Genomic DNA, 20,494 nt, shown 5'->3' with positions numbered 1-20,494 from the left:
GAGAAATAGACAGTAATACAGTAACAGTGAGGTACCACAATACCTCAGTTTCAGCAATGGATAGGTCATCCAGAAAGAAAATCAACAATGGAACATTGGATATGAACCATACTTTAGACCAAACGGAACAGATATCTACAGAATATTGCATCCAACAGCAGCAGAATACACATTCTTCTTAGTGCCCATGGAACATTCTCCAGGAGAGATCAGTGAAAGGTCACAAAACAAGACTTAGCAAGTTTAAGAAGACTGAAATCATACCAAGTATCTTTTCCAATCACAATGGTATTAAACTAGAAATCAATAATAGGAGGAAAGCTGGAAAATACACAAACGTGGAAATTAAAAACACACAGCTGAACAACCAAAGGCCAAAGATGAAATCAAAAGGGAAATTAAGAAATATCTTGAAACAAATTAAAATAGAAGAACAACATATCAAAACCTATGGAATGATGCATAATTCTAAGAGGGGATTTTATAGCTATAAGTGCCTACATTAAAAAAGATCTCAAATAAACTATCTAACTTTACACCTCAAGGAACTAGAAAAAAGAAGAAAGTCCAAAGTTAGCAGAAGGAAGGAAATAACAAAGATCAGAACATAAATAAATGAGAGAGCACAAAAACAATAGAAAAGGATCAACAAAACTAAGAGCTGGTATTTTGAAAGAATAAACAAAATTGACAAACCTTTAGCTAGATTAACTCCGAAAAAAGAGAGAATACTCAAATAAATAAAATCAGAAATAAAAGAGGAGACATTCCAACTGATACATAGAATTACAAAGGGTCTGAAGAGATCACCATGAACAATTATACACCAATGAATTGAATAGCCTAGAAGAAATAGGTAAATTGCTAGAAACATACAACTCAGTAAGACTTTTCTCTATCATGAAGAAGTAGAAAATCTGAACACACCAATGCGAGGTGATTGAATCAGTAATCAAAAACACAGAAAAGCCCAGGCCAGATGGTTTCACTGGTGAATTCTACCAAACATTATCAAAGAACTAACACCAATCCTTCACAAATTCTTCCCAAAAAATGGAAGAGAACGGACCACTCTCAAACTTATTTTATAAGGTGAGCATTATCTTGTTACCAAATCCAGATATGAAGACTACAATAAAACTACAGACCAATATCTCTAATGGATGTAGATGCAAAGTTTCTCAACAAAATATTAGCAAACTGAATTCAACAGCACATTGAAAGGATTATAAACCATGATTAAATGGGACTATCCTATGAAGCAAGGATGCAGGAACATATGCAAATCAATAAATGTGATACACCACATTAATAGAATGAAAGATAGAAATCATACCATCATCTCAATAGGAGCAAAAAAAGCATTTGACAAATCACAACATACTTTCATGATAAAAATGCTCAATAAATTGAGTATAGAAGGAACATACCTCAATATAACAACGGCCGTATGTGACAAACCCACAGTCAAAGTTGTAGTCAATGGTGAAAGATTGAAAGCTTTTCCTCTAAGATCAGGAACAAGACAAGAGTGCCCACTCCCACCACTTCTGTTTAAAATAGTACTGGAAATACTAGCCATAGCAATTAGGCAATTATTAGAAATAAAAGGCATCCAAATAGAAAAGGAAAAAGTAAAATTGTCTTTGTTCGTAGTTATGATCTCATATATAAAAAATTCTAAAGACTCAACCAAAAACCATTAGAAGTAATCAATACATTCAGTATAGTCGCACAGTACAAAATCAACACACACAAAATTAGTTGTATTTATATACATTAACAACAAAACTTTTGAAAAAGAAATGAATAAAACAATACTATTCACAATAACATCAAAAAAGTAAAATGCTTAGAAATAAATTTAATTAAGGAGGTGAAAGATCTATACATTAAAAACTATAAGACTTTGATGAAAGAAATGTAATTAGACACAAACAAATGGAAAGATATCTGGTATTCATGGATCAAAAAAATAATATTGTTAAAATGTCAGTACTACCTAAAGCCATCACAGATTCAATAAAATTTCAAGAGCATTTTTCATAGAAAGAGAAAAAACAATCCTAAAATTTGTATGAAGTCACAAAAAGCGTGAATAGCAAAAGCAAGCTGGAGAAAGAACAAAGCTGGAGGCATCATACTTCCTGGTTTCAAACGCTACTACAAAGCTATAGTAATCAAAAGAGTATGGTATTGGCAAAAAAGCAGACAATGGAACAGAATAGAGAACACAGAAATAAACCATTATTTCATAAATCATATGGTCAACTAGCATTTGACATGGAGCTCAGGATACTCAGTTCGAAACGATATTCTCTTTCAATAAATGGTGTTGGGAAAACTGGATAACCACATGCAGGATAGTGAACTTGGACTCTATCTTACACTCACAGAAATTAACTCAAAATGGATTAAAGACTTGAAAATAAAACTTCTAGAAGAAATTATAGGGAAAAAATTTCTTGACTTTGGTCTTGACAATGATTTTCTGGGTATGACACCAAAAGCATAACTAACAAGAGCAAAAATAAATACATAGGACTAGATCAAACTAACAAGCTTTTGCACAGCAAAACAAACAACAAAATGAAAAAGTAACCTACAAAATAGAAGAAAATATTTGCAAATCATGTATCTGATAAAGCATTAATATCCAAAAATATACAAAGAACTCATACAACTCAATAGCAAAAAAACACACACAAACAAAATATTGATTAAAAAATGGCAGAGGAATGGAATAGACATTTTTCCAAAGAAGACATACCCATGGCCAACAGGCACATGAAAAGATGCTCAACATCACTCATCATGAGGAAAATGCAATCAAAATCACAGAGATAATCACCTCACACTTGTTAGAAGGCTGTCATCAAAAAAGAGAAGAAATAAGTGTTGAGGAAGATGTGGAAAATGAAAATTGGTGCAGCCACTATGGAAAACAGTATGGAGTTTCCTCAAAAAAAAATTAAAAATAAAACTACCATTTGATCCAGCAATCCCATTTCTGGTTATATATCCAAAGGAAATAAAAACAGGATCTTAGAAATATGTCTGCACCCCCCCATGTTTACTATTCACAATAGCCAAGATATGGAAATAACCTTGTCCAAGAGTCAAAGAATGGTTAAAGAAGATGTTGTGGATATATATACTGCCATTTGTGACAACTTGGGTAAAATTTAAGGGCATTATGCTAAGTGTAATGTCACGCAGAGGAAAACAAATACTGCATGATGTGACTTATGTATGGAATCCAAAAAACGCTGAACTCATAAAAGTGGAGAGTAGAATGGTGGTTATCAGGGCCTGGGGAATGTAGGAAATGGGGAGATATTGTACAAAGGGTATAAACTTCTAGTTATAAGATTGACAAGTTCTGAGGGTCTAATGTATAGCATGGTGATTATAGCTAATACTAATGTATTATATACTTGAAAGTTGCTAAGACAGTAGATCTTAAATGTCCTCCCCACAAAAAAGAAATTGTAATTGTATGATAGGATGGAGGTATTAGTTAATGCTATGGTGGTAATCATTTTCCAATATATTAATGCATCAAATCAACATGTCTTACACCTTGAACTCACACAATGTAAGATGTCAAATATATATCAATGAAGCTATAAAATATGTAAGTAAATAAAAGGAATATGTGAATCCTAGGATAAGAATGTTATAATATGATGGTCCAGGCTGGAGAAAGTGCTAGATATCTGGAATTTATTTGTACTCCTAAATTTCCTCTGGCTGGGGTAACATCTAATTTTCCATTCAACTGTGTGTTATCTGAGTGATGTGCAAGGTAGAAGTCAAAGAGAGAGTTATCTCTTTGATGAAAGAGGGAACGAATTCTGCTTCCAATTTTCCCAAGTTTATTCCATGAATAAATAGCATCAATACATATATTAAGGTACTGTGGCCCCACTGCATCACTTAATCTCAAGGAAAACAATCTATTACATACTTAAGAATAGTTTGATTTGCATTTCTGTAATGATTAGTGATGTTGAGCATCTTTTCATGTGTTTGTTGGCCATCTGTATGTCTTCCTTGGAGAAATGTCTATCTAGGTCTCCCGCCCATTTTTTGATTGGGTTGTTTGTTTTTTTGATATTGAGCTGCATGAGCTGCTTGTGTATTTTGGAGATTAATCCTTTGTCAGTTGCTTCATCAAAACTACAGTGAGGTATCACCTCACACCGGCCAGAATGGCCATCATCAAAAAATCTAGAAACAATAAATGCTGGAGAGGGTATGGAGAAAAGGGAACCCTCTTGCACTGTTGGGAATGTAAACTGATACAGCCACTATGGAAAACAGTATGGAGGTTCCCTAAAAAACTAAAAATAGAACTACCATATGACCCAGCAATCCCACTACTGGGCATATACCCAGAGAAAACCATAATTCAAAAAGATTCATGTACCCCAATGTTCATGGCAGCACTATTTACAATAGCCAGGACACGGAAGCAACCTAAATGTCCATCTACAGATGAATGGATAAAGAAGATGTGGCACATATATACAATGGAGTAGTACTCAGTCATAAAAAGAAATGAAATTGAGCTATTTGTAGTGAGGTAGATGGACCTAGAGTATGTCATACAGAGTGAAGTAAATCAAATACTGAAGAAAAACAAATACTGTATGCTAAGGCCTATATATAGAATCTAGAAAAATGGTGCTGATGAACCTAGTGGCAGGGCAGGAATAGAGATGCAGACATAGAGAATGTACTTGAGGACATGAGGGGGTGGGGAGGGGAAGCAGGGACATAGAGAGTAGCACTGACACATATACATTCCCAAATGTAAAATACATAGCTAGTGGGAAGCTGCTACAGAGCACAGGGAGATCAGATTGATGCTTTGTGAAGACCTAAAGGGGTGGGATAGGGAGGTTGGGAGGGAGGCCCAAGAGGGAGGGAATATGGGGATATACATATACATATAGCTGATTCACTTTGTTGTACAGCAGAAACTAACACAATACTGTAAGGCAATTATACTCCAATAAAGATTAAAAAAAGGAAAAAATAAAACATAATCAGCGGTGGCAAAAAAGAAAAAAAGAATAGTTTGTCAGACTAAAGCTTTCTGGTTGACTGATAGAGTAACTATCAAAAAATTCTTTATGTGCGTGGAGAGGTGAAAAGCTCCTACCTCCCTTAATCAAAAAGAAAGTTTAAAAATGGTGTGATGAGAAAGCTGTTATGAACTTTAACATAAATAATGCATGCTAATATAAGAACATAATTAAACGGGAGAGGTAATTTCTCATGTTGATTTTATAAAATAAATAATTAGTCTACAATAACATATTAGGTGAAATGTTTAGGGTAGTTCTAGTTCCCTTTTATAGTAACTTATGCAGATAGGGAGATATTCATTACAAATATCTGTGTTGAAAAAAGGAGCAGGGAACCAAAAAAAAAAGGTGTTCTGAAGTCAGTTTTTTAAAAATCAGTGCCTAATTCCAGCTAAATTGTGTGTATATGTAGACACAACTTTGGTAATCTCACTGAGTGTCAGTATTTTGCCAAGTAAAATCTCAAGAGGAAAAAATGAGATTGAAAGAACTTCTTTTTCTGGAAGACCCATGAAAGTCACATGGACAGGTATATTGTCCTGTTTTTAATTCAATTTTGTAGGGTGCTAGACTTAGTCACAAAGGGGTGTAATCTGAGAATAATGATGCACAACGCGTGGCTTGTGTGGCACACTCCATTCATTCTGCCCTGTACTTACATAATCATACTTTTATGCTGATTGACTCTACAAGTTTAATACCCAGGATATACTCTTTGCTACCTTTTCTGGATATTTTATCATGCTGATCCAATTTCATATTTCAGAGATCCAGCTGCAGAATGGATGATGAAGCTACATAAGTTATTAGCTCAGCTGAATATGCATAAACAAGCATTTAATCAATAATCCGGTTGCATATTTTAATGGAACTAGTGCAATGACTGTGATAATCAAAAATACGTATCACACGTATTTATATTCTTAATTTATTCTGAAGAGTAAGTTAGTGCTATGTAGGCTGGTATTTTCAAAGTAAATAGATATTCGTGAACTTAAAAATAGATACATACCAGAATTTTCCTTTGCAATTTTTGTTATTTAATTCTCCCTCTCCACCCACCCCCCAAAGTCTCCAGATATTAAAGACTGTCTTCTTTTAACACAGAAACTCTGTTTACCAGATGGGCAGCAGAACTATCCCCAAACCTATCCAACCATGAATTTGTCAAACATAGTAACTGAGGACCTTCTAAAAAAACATGATCGACAGAGACTCAGGGAGGTAGACCCCTTGTTTGCACTGCTGCATGCTTGGACTACGGCTGATTGATTTCTGACTAAGAGGGTCAATTGAATGGTTCAGGGATAGTTTCTTCACTACACATGTTGATGCAGTCAGTTTTCAAGGTATTACCTCAAAAATCTCGAGTGATTGGCTTAAAGAGGGTTTTAACTTCTGGTATCTAATTCAACAAGTGTCTATTATGCTACTATGTGCCAAAAACTATCTTAGACATTGGAGGTGGTACTGTGATCTTGTTACCTGTCTTCCAGGACCTTATACTTTTGCAAATTATTTAGGAAGACAGATGGATACTTGCATAGCTAATAGAATTCAGAATGGTAAGCAACAGAAACTAACCCAGGGGTATAGAAAACAGAAGGGGTATGACAGGGGTTGAAAGAAAAGGTAGAATTTGAGTGGGCCTTGAAAGATAGAAAGGATGCTGACTCCAAATTTGGCAATGACAGGCATTTCAGGCAGAGTGGTATTCACTTTTCTTGAACAGCAGAATCCTTTTTCATCGACACTGGAAAAGAGGTTTTTGTCAAGGTTAAATGTACATTTAGAGATACTTTCATCATTTTTTTTTAATTTTTAAGAAAGTAAGCTGACTGCTGTCAGAAATCAGAGTCTTGACATATCTGCTGTTTTCAGAATGCGGGTTGGACAGCATTGCTGCCTGTATTGTGTGCTTGGATAACTGCAGCTCAAACTAGGAACTGGGCCTCAGCCATGTAGGCAAGAACAGAATAAATGAGGCAGATGTTTCCCTGACTTCTGCTCTTTTGAATCTGCTCTGTGCAGAAGGGAGACGTTGTTTTCTTCAAATTATTTAAGTACAGCATTTGTCACTTCTGTAATTCAGTTACCACCACTAGATATGCAATTACTTTAACTGCGAGCCACTTACATCTTAGTCAGTTCTACTGTCTAAAAATATGTCAGCTTTTATTTGAAGAGCTAAGATTGAAATTGTCACTTGGGGCCATTCCAAAACTTTGCTAATTGTGCACTTCAAGTAGAGTAATATTTGAATTAATTTTCTTCTTGGATTTTAAGAAAAATAATTACTCATGTCATGTTTTTCATTTGTAATTATCATTTCACACTATTTTCTAGAAATGAAAATTGGGAATTGGTTAACCCAAAAGGCTACAGAATTTGTTCTATTGTTGGGTCTTGACCTACAACTTTAATTTATCTGAATGCGTTCTTTCTTGATGACTTCCTGAGGGTTCGATCGACTTCAGCTTATACTGTAATCCTCATAAGCCAGTACCTTGTTGACGTCCCTATTCAGGGAACTGAGACTCAGAGAACAATATAGGTCTTCAGTGAATTATACCTTTTTTACACTAAATGTGGCCCTGAGAAATTGAATCCACCATTTATGACTGATTAGATAACTTCTAAAGAATGGTTTATTCAACTTCAAGCTAGGCAGGGTGACCTAGAAGAGTTCAGTTCAGGTGATGGTTACCTAGAATAGGTTAAAATATAGACATGATGAGAAGGAATTTGGGTAGCTTCATCAAAAATATAAGGGCAGAGATTTAATGTTTATGGGGAACATGGGATGGTTTTGATGACTCAGGGATGAAGGGCCTGGAATTCTTTCCCATCTTGGGTTATTTTCCAGGGTAAATGAACTGTGGGATGTACCCACTTTGTTGCTCATCTCACCAGCTGTCCCTGTTTTCTTTGCAACTGAGTGTGGGCATATCCTTCACCTTAGTTGGCTGGGCCCGGTGCTGACTTGGAGAAGCTTAGCAATGCAGAGTCTGAGAATGCAAATCTTCATTCTATGCCTACTTTGTCAGCCTTTCTATCTTCTTTCAGTTCTTCTAAAACTCTATGCTCTTTCTGCCTCAAAGGATCTTCACACGCTGTTTCAACTGTCTCTAACTCTCTCCCTCTCCATCCTTTGCCTGATCAATATTTTGTCACTCTGCATAACTTACCTCTAAAAGTCACATCCACAGGGAAACCATCTCTGATATCCAGAGGAGATCAGGCCCACTTTCTGTGGGTCAGAGCACCCTGGTCTTGCCCTTTGTGACAGTGACTGAAAATGGTAATAAATAATTTGCTTTATAATTATTTTTTAAAGTCTCCTCCCTGAAATGTATACTCCTTGAATGCAGGGACTGTGCTAGTCTCTGAACCTGCTGTACCCCAGCTCGCAGCACAGTGACTTACACATGGAGACCCCTCAGTACCTATTTATTGAATGTATAGCACAGATCGAAAGAAGATCTGATATCATTCCCTTTGTTGCAAAAGTTTTTTTCTCACAATTTATTTTAATTGTTTTGCTTGATACTGGGAATGGATTAAGAGCTCTAAGGCAGATGGCTGTCAGATTTGGATTTGAGTTCTGTTTCTTCCACTTAAGTCAAGTGATAGTGGGAAATAAACTTTATATCCATTTACTTCCTTTTTTTGCACTTCTAAAATGGGAATTGGTATTACATCCACAGGGACTGTGTAGTGGACAGCCTATATTGTTGTGTTACAATGAGGACATAGTAGGATCTCAGGGAATGCTAACTGACATCCTTCCCACCCTCTTCCTTTCTTCCCAAAGCACTTTCTGGTGTGAGACAAGTTAAATGAAGTTTAATAGTTTATCTTGGTCCTTAAAGAGCACAAAAACCACATCTAAAAGCATTACTTTTCAAATCAGAAAGGATGTTTGTACATTCTGAATGTTGGCCTGTTTACCATGAAGACTTGGGACTAATTATTAATTTATTTTGAGAATTATCAAATACGAAAATGATCGATTGCATTGAACTATCTCATCAAGAACTGACAAGGGGAAGCAAAATATTTTGCAACCAATGCTGTATACTATTTACAGTCCTTGTTGAGTGAAGGAAACCATTTTTAGGTTTCTGATCAAATAAGATTTCATGACCTTTGCAAAAGAACACCATATTTATGGCCAGTTATTAATTCGGTAACTAACTATTGCGCATGTACTGTATGGCAATCATTGAACACGTAATGCTGAGTAAAACGCTAGGCCCTCAGTTAACTGTGATGTTAAACAGAGCATGATAATCACAGGTATAAAGGTACAAAGAGACAAGCTGTGTACCAGAGGAGGGAGCTGGAAAATGACATTAATTTTGTCATGTGGAGTAAGTGAACTTTATGGAAATGAAGCAGCATGCACGGAAGCCAGGGGGTAAGATAGTGAGGGGGTTGTTCCTAGATCAGTGCATGGATGTATTAGTCAGGGTTCTCCATAGAAACAGAACCAATAGAGTATATATTGTGCACTCACAAGAAGATACTTTGCCAAGATATTCCAGTCTTGTTTATATTCCCCTACTTGAGGTCAGATTTTGTTTGCAATGCATGAATGAGTAGGAACGGAAGCTTGTGGGCCCAGGTAAAGAGCCTGAAGAAACTGAGAGCCAGTCAGGGATCTACAGGGATAGATGAGACTTGCTAAGCAGGGATAGAGGCCCACCTGTGGATCTGTGGTTCAGTAATATGCATTTTTTAAATTATTTCCAGTCATGAAAGATTCATTCTTCAGCAGAAAAAAGTTTTGAAGCACAACACACCAAGTTAATTTACCATGTTTTAGTCATTCAGTAGATGACCAGTCACAATCGACTATATCAGTAATGACAACAAAGATGCCAGGTACAGCGTGCTAAGCTATTGAAATTGTGTGAAACAGGGAAAGAGAGAGAGAGAGAGAGATTGGCAATCAGGACACATTTAATTATAGGTACAAAATCCACTGCCACCAAGTTTGTTTTTCTAAGATGCTGCTGCAATAAACCTTTGACACACATATTTTCCCCTCCATTTTGGATCAATGTTCTAGTACTACTCATGGCCTATCAGAACCAGAGTTTCAACAAAATTTGCCATCACTGTGGTAAATTTTTAAATTGGATAAATGTAGCTATTGCAGCATTTGACAAGAGAAAGGAATCACCCATAGCCCACTACCATAACTAACTAGTGCATTTTGTTTTTGCATATTCACTTTTCATCTTTGTCTGTTGACATATACCTATGTTTTGATAGTTACAGTGCACTCGTCATTTTGAATTTTGTCTCTGTGTTAGTTTGCAAGTGTTGCCATGACAAAATACCATAGACTGGGTGGCTTAAATAACATTCATTTTCTAACAGTTCTGGAGGCTGTAAGTCCGAGATCAAGGTATCAGCATGGTTTGTTCCTTCTGAGAGTCATGAAGGAAGGATCAGTTCCGAGCTTCTCTCCATGACTTGTAGATGGCCACCTTCTCCCTGTATCTTCACATCATTTTCCCTCTGTATGTTTCTGTGTCCAAATTTCCTCTTCTTATAAGGACACCAGTCATATTGGATTAGGGTCCACCCTAAATGCCTCATTTTACCTTAATTACCTCTTTCAATACCCTGTCTCTAAATGCAGTTACATTCTGAAGTACTGAGGGTTAGGATTTCAATATGTAAATTGAGGGGGGCACACACAATTCAGCCCATAAAAAGCTCTTTTTTTTCCCAGTCTTTTTTTTTTTCCAGCCACTTTCTCTTTCGTTATCACCTCTGTAGGAAGCATGGATTGATGGGGAGCAGAGGGATCCATTAGGTTAGATGCACTGGAACGTGCTTAACCAGTTGATCAATGTTGGGCATTGTAGGTTGTTTCTAGTTTTGTTGCTGTTATAGGGGTTGCTTTATTAAGCATCTTTGTGCACATGGCTTTTGCTTCTCCTCAATTATATCCTTAGGTTGACTCCCCAAGAGTGGGATTACTGGGTTGTTTTTATGGCTCTTGATACATATTGCCATATCGCCTTTCAAATGGGCTATGCCAATTTATACAGCTACCAGCAGTATTTGAATATACAGCTTTGCTGCAATACCAGCATTTGGTGTTATGGTTTAACTTCATTAATTTAATAGGTGTAGAATGTTACAGCATTGCTGTTTTAATTTGCATTCCTTAAATTACTACTGAGGTGGTTCACTGTTGGTTTTTTGTTACAAATTAGAAGGCTTCTTATAAAATATCAGAAAACCTTTATCCAAATGCTAATTGCAGAAGTCAAATTAATGCAAATTAATTTACTCATTAACAAAATTACTTTAGCACACTTTTGATGAGCATCTGTTCTGTGCCAGGTACTGTGTTAGGGGTAAAAGACACAAAGGCAAATAGAATCTTTGTGTCTAGAATAAGAGGTGCATGTTGGCCCTCACTGTCACTTAGAAGTTTCAAGGAAAAGAGAAGTTTAATAGATATCCCAAACTGACATGTTAAGTTAAAGTTGATCGGTTCCCTGTGTCAGGATCCCACTAGAAAGAGGTAGGTAACACATTCAAAAATGGTATTTGAAGAGAGTTTAATGAGAAGACTATTTAAAAGCACGGTAACCAAAAAGGAATACTGAAGCATCATAGAATTCAGCAATGGTGGTAAGGCCTTGGAAACCATTTCCACCCCTAGGCTTAAAGGGAAAATGGAAGGCAGCCATTATTGGAATAAAGTAAGAGCCATAGAAGAGGAGCCATCAAAAGGAGCTGTAGTCTTAGTGCCCAACAACACCCCCTGCTAACTCTCCCTCTTCCCTCCAATATTCTGCTAGAGCCTCCCAGGGGCTGAACCCAAATGGAAGTCAGTGAATAAGGGAGCCTGAATGAGCCGTCTAAGGATGTCAGTCTACCAGGGCTTAAAGAAGGATGGAGAAAGGCAGAAAACAGATCCTGATTGGCAAACAGAGAATATCCAGCACTGTCCACCTCCCTACATCCCCACCCCACCCCTACCCCCCAAAATAAAGGAGTAACACTGTTTCATATCCAAGCCGGTACGTTTGGAACCTATACTCAGAAAGTGACCTAAAATAACTTGATTGAAACTAATAATATCCAGCATCACTTGGGGCAGATTGCTTTAACGCTGCAAGCCACCAGTAAGTTTGCTGCTGCTAAAGAAATGTTCTTATTCGGCAAGAAATGGGAATGGCAAGAGAGAGAAGTCTAATCAGATACAATACTGCTCCTGACCCAAGTGGGCATCTTGACAATGTAATGCCAGGTTGGGATAATTTAGGTGTTTTTATTAGAAAGTCTCACACAGGTTACCCTAAATCATGGAGTTATTATAAATTGCCACAGTAACCCTGCTCTGGGGCTCTGTTCCTCTGGACCACCAAAGTCACTGTTGATACAGGGCTCTCTCTCTCTCTCTCTCTCTCTCATGGAATTTTGACTTCTTTCTCTTCAATTACAAATGTTTTCTTCTGCTACCAACAAGAAGATTATCTTATTATCCAATCAATTTCTTGCAGGAAAGAGTTTGATTGGTCTAGCTAATTACCTAATGGGATTAATCATCCTTGAATCAAATGGTCCACTTGTGATACAATAAGTGCTATTTCTTGTCCAAGCAGCCACGCAGTGATGCTTTCATTAGCGGGAGCTATGGAAAGAGTAGTTTCCCTTAGAAAAGGACAATGAGAATGACAATATTGGTACAAAGTACTCAGAGCAAACTGGAAAACCATAAAACTTTCTTAATTGAAACAAATCTCTCTCATATTCACACGTCAAGATTAATTGCTCCTTCCTATGAGCTTCCATAACATTTTCCAATAAGTTTATTGAGGTTTAATTGTGTGACATACAATATTCTGTACATGTGTATAGTGCAAAAGTGGATGATTTTTGACATATGTATACATTCATGAAATCATCGCCATAATCAAGATAATTAATATTTATATCAACATAAAAGGTTCTCTCTGTTATTTTATAGAGGGGATAAGTGACAAAGATCCTGCCCTGAAGGAAATGAACATCAAGTGAAAAACATGTAAAGAACTCATTTCAGATGGGCTAGACAGAATGAAACTGCATACAGTACACTGTGTTTTCTATTCAAGATTTTACATTCCTGAAAGAAAGAATTGTATTTACTTGGTTTGGGTCCTGTGCCTACCCCTGGATCAACAACTGTGGCAAAGGGATCAGGATCTCATAGTATGAACATGACCACTGGTGGCCCATCACTTCTGCACATAGGGGCCATTCTCAGAGGAATAAGAATTGTAAGCTGGGGCACCATTCCAAGAAGTATTTACTATAGGATAATAGAGGTTAAGAAACTTAACCAACATCAAACAAAATATGAACCTTAATTTCCTCTTTTCTACTCTACACATCTGCCTTGTACTGTTGAACTTTATGTCTGGTAGAAATTTTGACGGATAGTGATTTGCCTTTCTCTAGGACTTTGAGAACCCTATTTTTTAACAGAAAATTTATATCTCTTAAATTAGCTGCCTTTAATTTCTTGTCATTCATTTTTGAAATTGTCTCCTTCAGAGTTAATGCCACAAAATTAGCATGTTTACTCAATTATAACTCTTAATGAAACACACACACACACACACACACACACACACACACACACACATACATGCACATATACAGCTTGCCTTTCCCTAGGATTCTCTGTGTATCTGTTTTGTTTTTAACCAGGCAATTACCTATGTGCAATTGTGGGCATGATATAATGACTTTGGGGTAGAGAATTCAGTTTGTATCCGTCTCCAAGCAGTTCTAAGAACCAGGAATAGAGAAAGTAGATTCTGGAGCTGTTCCTATTTTGATCCTTAAGCAGGATTAAAGGAAGAAAAATTAAAGAGACTGAGAACAGAGTGAACTAGGTTTTGTCTGGTCTGGAGATTATGAGGATCGAAGTCATCTTTTCATGGTTTTAAAGGGCATGAGAAATTTCTACAAAAGGAATTGGGATTAGTTGTTCTTTTTGCAGCAAAACATCACAATACAGGAACTGAATTTACATCAAAGCAGGAAAAGTGTTCCTTAGTCATAGGAAGGAACTTTTTGCTTGTTGGTATGTTAAGTTGCAAGAATGGGTAACTGAGGGTTATGTGGCATTTCTGCCTCCTGGAGAGCTCTAGAGAAGGGCAAATAATCCTACATTGTACCAAATTGTACTGATCCTGCATTGTTTTCTCAGGCTTTTTTTTTACAACTCTTCAACGCTGTTATTCCTCTGATGATTTCCAAATGCTACTTCATCAGCAGCAAGTATCACTTAAAGACTTCTCTGGAAAGAGAGACCTTGCAGGCTCCTTTTCAGGTCTTTTGTACTTTAGTTGTATCTCAAGTCAAGTAAACATTTCCTTGGTGGATATTATTTGTATTCACTTATTTGCACAATGCATAAAAATTAGAGACATTTTTGGACTACTTATATATTACTTGTTGGGCTTAATTAGCCTGAAGTTTGAACAAATAATAGCATTTTCTTTTATGCCTCTCCATCCTGGTGATTGCAATAATTATTAATTGTAGCAAGGGATTTCAGTAGTGAAGATATTGGTTTAATAATAACTCAAGAGTTCTTTACAGAGACTCAAAGAGTCCACAGAGGCTCTCTTCTCTTCTCCCCAAAGTCATTAAATGACAGTAACAAAGGAATTGGAGTGTAAAGAAATTTAAACTAGCCTTTGGTGAAGAGCAGAAATGTAACTGTAGGTAGGCCTCGGGGTGGAGTTTCTACAGTGCCCCCACAAACCAAAAAAATTATAAAATATAAAAAAACCAGTCTGTTTGAGGAACAAGAGGCCTCCCATCATCTCTACCATATTCAGATGTCTTTCAGAAGACTTGACCAGCCTGTGAGAACAAAGTATTTGACCTCTGAGACACCATCCTAGCAGTGTTTGAAAGAGCTTGCTAATCTTAAGGACCATGCCACACATCAAAGGAAAGGAAAATGGCAGCTCTTGACAAAGTGTTGGGATGCTACCATGTGGCCTTTAGAAAGTTAACATTTGGCAGAGCTTGGCTAGACTGTGAGATCTTCAAGGGCAAAGTTATTTGGTTCTCCTCCCCAGAGAGAATTAGAGGAATGCAACATAATGGTTAAATTATACACTGAACAAAGCCTAATTTGTGAGATAAGGCTGTAGCTAACAAGGATATACTTGTGTTTTCCAAAGGCAAATGGCTTCATTCACCCATTACTTACTAAGTACTTCTGTGTTGTGCAGAGTGTTAAGAGCTAGGGATTCAGGTCCTAATTAAGACATTATTCCTCTCCTAGAAGGTCTCACACCCTTGGGTGGAGGAGGTGGGAACTGACTAGGTAATTAGAATGCAGCTAGCCAGGTATTGCCATATGGGGAATATGCGGACAATGGGATGGAGTGCGGAGGACCGGCAAGCACTTTGCCAGGACTGGGCAGGGGAAAATGGAGGTGGGCATGGATTTTGGAAAATTTGCTACATTGTATGCTCTGTGCCACAAGTCCTCTCTGTTAGAATGACTAAGGAATATTGAATGAATTTTAATTCTTTAATGTTCCAATTCCTTTTTAATATTTAACTTAATTTTTTGCAATGCACCATTAAAAAAAAAAGGAAAATTTTTCCAATTCCTTATTCGATAGGTAATTTCCTACATGAATGAAATGGTGTCAAATAAAACACATTCATTCATTCAAAAAATTACATGTTAATGCCTCAAGAAGAATGTGAGGAAGAATTCACCAGACAGAACTTGGAAAATACTCCACCGAGGCCCACTGAGCTGCCCTTGCCAAGGCGAAGGACAGGTAATTTGCCATGACTAATTGAAAAACATAAAGAACATTAATATGAAAAATGAAAGCATAACCCATGGTATAACAGGCAATGAAACCATTCGCATAACTGATTACCCTTCAAGGTAACATGTTCTTCCTCTCAGGAATCTTTTGCTTTGGCTCAGTCTTTTAAAAGCCTGCTAAAGTGATATCACTTGAAAGGTCATGGGAGCAGCTGTCTCTATCCTAGTGTCCTGAGAGTGATACTGGGACACTCATAATTTGAGAAAAGAATTATTAAAGGAAATATTTAGAAACCTTGGTGATGCTATATGTTCCATCTGAACATCCTGAGACATAATATTAAGAAACATTGATTGTAATATCAGTGAATTTTAATTTAAAACTTAGTAGCAGGCTATTAGAGGACCCAGGATTCAATCTTAGCTCCACTGCATATTAGCTTTGTGTACTTGGACAAGTCACTTATCTCCAAGTGATTCTCAGTTTCTTTATCAATAAATTGGAGATAATAAGATCTCTTCTGCTTGTCTTGCAAGATGTGAAAAACCAAATAAAAGAACACTGGTGAAAGCTTTTAAAGACCATAAAGAAACAAAAGGATTATTAGGAAAATCCTGAATAATTTCTATGTTGTTAGGTTAGGTCATATCAGCTTATCGAAATGAATTGTTTTGAATACTGTATGCTAACTCATATATATGGAATCTAAAAAAATGGTAGTGATGAACCCAGTGACAGGGCAAGAATAAAGATGCAAATGTAGAGAACAGACTTGAGGAAACGGGCTTGGGAGGGGGCAAAGGGGAAGCTGGGATGAAGGGAGAGAGTAGCATAGACATATATACACTACCAAATGTAAAATAGATAGCTAGTGGGAAGTTGCTGCATAACATAGGGAGATAAACTCGATGATGGGTGATGACTTAGAGGGCTGGGATAGGGAGGGTAGGAGAGAGTTGCGGGAGGGAGGGGATATGGGGATATATGCATAAATACAGCTGATTCACTTTGGTGTACCTCAAAAACTGGCACAAGAGTGTAAAGCAATTATATTCCAATAAAGAGCTTTAAAAAAAAAGAATTGTTTTGCATATATTGTTCTCCTTGAAGTTCAAAGAAGAATAGAGGGACATCATTTGATGTCTCTTTATTATATGGAAACCTTTGATCTTCTGAAGATAGTTATCTCCATAGAAACTCTAAATGTGCTGTGGGAGCATCCCAAATGTTCATTCTGCCCCCCTCCCCCAGCCCTGGTGTTGGGTGATAAAACAAGCAGAAACAAGGCAGAACTGGGAAATACAGTAGCCATTGTGTGCTGACAAGGCCAGGGTGACTATGTTTTTTTTCAGTGTGTTGTGGGCCTTGATAGCACACAGTGTCCTTAACTCACTCCGTGCAATCAATGTACGAACAATCTCCCTGAAGTCTAGAAGGTGGTATACTGCAATGGCCAAGAGCAGGAGATTTAATGGAACGTAAATATGACTTTAGATCCTGGCTCTGCTATTTAATAGCTGTGTGATCGAGAGTAAGTTACATAAACTCACTGAGCCCGAGGTTCCAGGTTCCATTAAAATGGAGATTACAGTAGTATACAACTCATTTCAGGATGTTGGAAGGATTGAATGAGTTAATATATGTAAAGAGGCTGAGGGGAACCTCTGGTGGGAGGGTTGAGGGACCAACTGACTGACAGGAGGGACAGGAGGTGAACAAGATGGCACAGACTCAAGGCACCAGGAGGAAAGCCTGTTACTACTACCACGGGCTTTTGTGAGAATCCAGTAAGGAAATGAGTGTGAATGTGCTTTGACATCATAAAGTGCCACAATGTGCAAGCGGTAAACTGTGGCTTACAACAATTCTGAGTAGTAATGGTTATTTTTCTGTTGTGTGAGTGAATTCCTTGGAGATATAGTGAGGGGATGTTGGAAATTACTATTATGGACAAGGCCACCCAATGAAGCCTCACTGAATCCTCGTGACTCACACTTTGCTCCTTAACTATGGTCTCTATGGAAAGATGGAAATCTATAGCCCTCACAAAGCCAATGCTGAGGAGATGACCAGGTACCATGCTGATGACTACATTAAATTCTTGCACTCCATCTGCCCAGATAATATGTCTGAGTACAACAAGCAGAAGCAGAGATTCAATGTTGGCGGGGACTGTCCGGAATTTGATGGCCTGTATGAGATGTCAGCTATCTACTGGTGTCTCTGTGGCAAGTGCTATGAAACTTAATAAGCAGCAGATGGACATCGCTGTGAATTGGGCTGGGGGCCTACACCATGCAAAGAAGTCCGAGGCATCTGGCTTATATTCCGTCAATGATATCATCTTGGCCATCCTGGAACTGCTAAAGTATCACCAGAGGGTACTGTATATTGACACTAATACTCACCATGGCAATGGCATGGAAGAGGCCTTCTATACCACAGACCGGGTCATGACTGTGTCCTTTCATAAATATGGAGAGTACTTCCCAGGAACTGGGGACCTACAGGATATCGGGGCTGGCAAAGGCAAGTATTATGCTGTTAACTACCTGTTCTGAGATGGGATTGATGACGAGTCTTATGAAGCCATTTTCAAGCTGGTCATGTCCGAAGTAATGGAGATGTTGAGCCCAGCGCAGTCGTCTTACAGTGTGGCTCTGACTCCCTGTCTGGGGATCGGTTAGTGTGCATCAATTTGAGCATCAAAGGGCACGCCAAGTGTGTGGAGTTTGTGAAGAGTGTCGACCTGCCTATGATGATGCTGGGAGGAGGTGGCTACACCATTTGCAATGTCTTTTGGTGCTGAATTTATGAAACAGCTGTGGCCTTGGACACGGAGCTCCCTAATGAGCTTCCATACAACGACTACTTCGAATAATTTGGACCAGATTTCAGACTTCACATCAGTCCTTCCAATATGACTAACCAGAACACTAATAAGTACCTGGAAAAGATCAAACAGCGACTGTCTGAGAACCTGAGAATGCTGCTCCACGCACTTGGGGTCCAAATGCAGGCCATTCCTGAGGATGCCATTCCAGAGGAGAATGGCAATGAGGATGAAGAAGACCCTGACAAGAGCACCTCAATCTGTTCCTCAGACAGATGAATTGCCTGTGAGGAAGAGTTCTCCGATTCTGAGGAGAGAGAAGGCGGTCACAAGAACTCTTCCAACTTCAAAAAAGCCAAGAGAGTCAAAACAGAAGATGAGAAAGAGAAAGACCCAGAAGAAAAGAAAGAAGTCACAGAAGAGGAGAAAACCAAGGAGGAGAAACAAGAAGCCAAAGGGGTCAAGGAGGAGGTCAAGTTGACCTGGACAGACCTCTCCAGTTCTGGCTTCTTGCCAAGTTCCCCACCTTTATCTCACAGCCCCTTGGATTTTATATTTTCTATTTCTCTGTGTATTTATATAAAAATATATTAAATATAAATATCCCCAGGGACTAGACAGGAACCGGGGCCGTGAGCTTAGGGCACACATGTTAGATGAGCTTTTCTAGTCGCTGCCTTGCCACCCATCCCTCCTGAACTCTTAATTTTGAACCAAAATGGGTGCCAGGTCTGGGTGGAAGGGATACACTTAAGCAGCCATAGGACAAAATCTTGAAGTGACTGCTTAGTAGCTTTGAAAGGGTGCCCTTATTGAACATTTTGGAAGGAGTGGCTGGGTCTTCAGGGACTCCCTGTTCTTTTCAGGCTCTTGTCATCAGCTGTTTTTAGATTGGTTCTGTTCTCATACATTCCCACTGGCCCTCAGTGAGCCAGGAAACTCACACTGCTGCCCTCTCTGTTCTCCCCCAATTCTGCAGGTGGAGATTGGTAGTCTAGTTTCCTTTTTGAGATACTATTTTCATTTTTGTGAGAATCTTTGTAATAAAATGGTACGTTTCTATTCCCTAAAAAATATACATAAAGAGACTGAACCCTTTGTATTCAACAAGTATTAACTATTTTATTAGTTAGCCCTCAACATCTGAGTTGGAAGGGAACAGTAAGAGGTTGTTTCGGGTGAGAACCGTCACAGCGAATTATGCAGATAAGAGTAATGGAGTTAAAAAGGAGCAATAGAAACAGTGATGAAAAGCACAGGTCTGGCATCATAGGTTCGGATTCCAGCTCTATGTGACCTTAGACAAGTCAGTTAACTCACAGAGCTTCACTTCAGATCATAGAGATCATGTTAATTGCTTTCTCACAGGGCTGTTTTGAATGATCAATTATGTCATGCATATGAAATGCAAAAAAGGGTTGTCCCAATCATGTGCATCTGTTATAATACTATCATAAGTGGTCTCCTGTCCTTCCACCCTTCTTCACTGTGGGCAGAACTGTGAACTCCTAGACAGTCTGACCTCATGAGTTCAGTCCCACTGAGTTGGAATTAGTGCAAATGTACATGTAGACTTGTGTCCTCCTTTGTACTGTCCTTGAAGGACAGATCTGCTAAAAAATGAAAGATGTCACACATATATGGCCAATTGATCAAAGGTGCCAAAGCAATTTAGTGGAGGGAAAATAGTCTTTTCAACAAATAGTGCTGGATCAACTGGATATCAATACAGGAAA

General features: G+C 38.1%; 1 pseudogene; it reads left to right on the top strand.

Moving 5' to 3' along the window:
- Positions 1–17,645: 17,645 nt before the first annotated feature.
- Positions 17,646–19,413, top strand: LOC130842102 (histone deacetylase 1-like; annotated as a pseudogene).
- The last annotated feature ends 1,081 nt before the right edge of the window (positions 19,414–20,494 follow it).

Source organism: Hippopotamus amphibius, chromosome X, assembly GCF_030028045.1.
Source record: "Hippopotamus amphibius kiboko isolate mHipAmp2 chromosome X, mHipAmp2.hap2, whole genome shotgun sequence".
Lineage (NCBI taxonomy): Eukaryota > Metazoa > Chordata > Mammalia > Artiodactyla > Hippopotamidae > Hippopotamus > Hippopotamus amphibius.
The sequence above is the reverse complement of the archived record's forward strand: the minus strand, read 5'-3'. Positions and strand labels throughout refer to the sequence as shown.